The sequence below is a fragment of the Meleagris gallopavo genome, unplaced genomic scaffold, assembly GCF_000146605.3.
Source record: "Meleagris gallopavo isolate NT-WF06-2002-E0010 breed Aviagen turkey brand Nicholas breeding stock unplaced genomic scaffold, Turkey_5.1 ChrUn_random_7180001863371, whole genome shotgun sequence".
In the NCBI taxonomy this organism is placed as follows: Eukaryota; Metazoa; Chordata; class Aves; order Galliformes; family Phasianidae; genus Meleagris; species Meleagris gallopavo.
The window spans coordinates 2,696-4,880 of NW_011128845.1; the positions used below are offsets into that span (position 1 = coordinate 2,696).

A 2,185-nucleotide genomic window follows, 5' to 3' on the forward strand; every position below is an offset into this window, starting at 1 on the left:
CATTCCGCCTTTACGCCATTCCCCCTTTACGACAGTTCCCCCTTTACGACAGTTCCCCCTTTACGCCCTTCCCCCTTTACGCCATTCCTCACTTACGACGTTTCCCACTTACGGCACTCCCCCTTTTACGCCCTTCCCCCTTCACGCCCGTCCCGCCGCTGATTGGCTGCGCTGACTGGCGCCGCTAATTGGCTGCGCTAATTGGCTGCGTTAATTACGGGGGCAGCGCGGCGGCGGTGGCCGCGGTCTGCGCCTACCTGAGGCTGCTGGGGGTGAAGCCGAAGGGCGGCGGCGACGCCAAGAAACCCAAGGGTCACTTCTTCCGCAAGAAGGTAATTAACCACCGCCTCATTAGCTCGCTAATTAGCTAATTAGTTAACCGGGGCGCTCCTCCCGGGAAATAACCCCCCACTTGCACGTTAATTGGGGTAAATGAGCCCCTCTGGGGGGTGTAGGGGTGCCCCCCCCGCTTTTTCTAATTAATTAACGGTCTTTCTCCCCTCTCTTTGTGATTAATTAACGGTGTCGTTAGTGGTTAATTAGCGGGCAATAAGAGGTTCATTAGTGCCCCCCCAGTTGCCCCGATTTGCTCCTTTGGGGGAAGCTGAGCCCATTTATGAGGCTGGAGGGATTCCCCGCGCTCTTCCTAATTAATTCGCTGCGTAATTAGCAGTTAATTAGCGATTAATTAGGGATTAATAACCGGCTCGTTAGTGGCGTTTCCTGAGCCAAACGGTTCGGCCTTGCTTGGGGAGCAACGAAGTCCTGGGTCCAGCGGGGCGCCCCGTGGTAACTAATTAATAAAGGGCGTAATTAGTGGTTAATTAGCAATTAAGAAGTGGTTCGTTAGTGGCTCGTTTCAGTATTTCCTGTATTAATTACCCCGTTCAATGGCTTTTGGGAGCAACGAAGCCCTCCATTGAGTACAGCAGGGCGCCCTGTGGTAACTAATTAATAAATGGCGTAATTAATGGTTAATTAGTGACTAATAAGTGGTTCGTAAGCGGTTCATTAGCGATTTGTTGCGGTATTTCTTGCGCTTAATTACCCCACTTAATGAGTTTCAGGAGCAATGAACCCCTCTGTTGGGGTACAGGGGGGTACCTCGTTGTAGCTAATTAATAAATGGCGTAATTAATGGTTAATTAGTGATTAATAAGTGGTTCATAGGTGATTCATTAGCGATTCGTTGCGGTATTTCCTGTGCTTAATTACCCCACTTAATGAGTTTCAGGAGCAATGAACCCCTCTGTTGTGGTACGGGGGGGCACGTCGTTGTAGCTAATTAATAAATAGCATAATTAATGGTTAATTACTGATTAATAAGTGGTTCGTAGGTGGTTCGTTAGCGACTCGTTGCGGTATTTCTTGTGCTTAATTACCCCATTTAATGAGTTTCAGGAGCAATGAACCCCTCTGTTGGGGTACGGGGGGGCACGTCGTTGTAACTAATTAATAAATGGCGTAATTAATGGCTAATTAGTGATTAATAGGTGGCTCATTACCGACTCACTGCGGTATTTCCTGTGCTTAATTACCCCACTTAATGAGTTTCAGGAGGAACTCAGCCCTCCATTGGATTACAGGGCTGCGCCCCGCTCATACTAATTACCTAAGTAATTAGTAATTAGCTCCTAATTAGCAATTAACAGGCGGCTCGTTAACGAGCGACGGCGGTGCTTCCTGTGCCCAAAAACCCGGCGATTCTGGGGAAGAACAAATTTCTGTTGGGTGCGCGGCCGCCCCCGCTGCTGATAATTAATTAAGGGCGTCGTTAGCGGTTAATCAGTTAATTACGGCCTCGCTTCCTCGTTAAGCGAGAGCTTGAATCCCGCGTTAATTGGGGCCCCCTGGGTGTCACCGAGGCGCCCATAAGGACGGCGGGTTAACGAGCGACTCGGGGGCGGTTAATGAAGCAAGGGGCGGTTAATGAGCGGGGGTTAATTAACGGCTAATTGCGCCCCCAGCTGCCGGGGGGGAGGAAGGCGGAGGAGGCGAAGCCCAGAAGGGGGTTTTCGTTGGCGGGGGCCGCGCTGTGGGGCAGAGATGGTGAGAAACCCCATAGCGACCCATAGCGACCCATAGCGACCCCGTTATAACCCCATAGCGACCCATAGCGACCTATAGGGACCCCATAGCGACCCATAGGGACCCAATAGCGACCCATAGGGACCCAATAGCGACC

The 2,185-nt window shown here is 51.0% G+C and overlaps 1 long non-coding RNA gene across 1 annotated transcript in view; it reads left to right on the forward strand.

Annotated features, from left to right (window-relative positions):
• The window catches only part of LOC104915995, a 4,793-nt gene extending 2,689 nt beyond the window's left edge, over window positions 1-2,104 (forward strand). The window contains exons 3-4 of the long non-coding RNA XR_796508.3: window positions 227-332; window positions 1,968-2,104. This is a non-coding gene — a long non-coding RNA (uncharacterized LOC104915995). The remainder of the gene's footprint in view (window positions 1-226; window positions 333-1,967) is intronic.
• The last annotated feature ends 81 nt before the right edge of the window (window positions 2,105-2,185 follow it).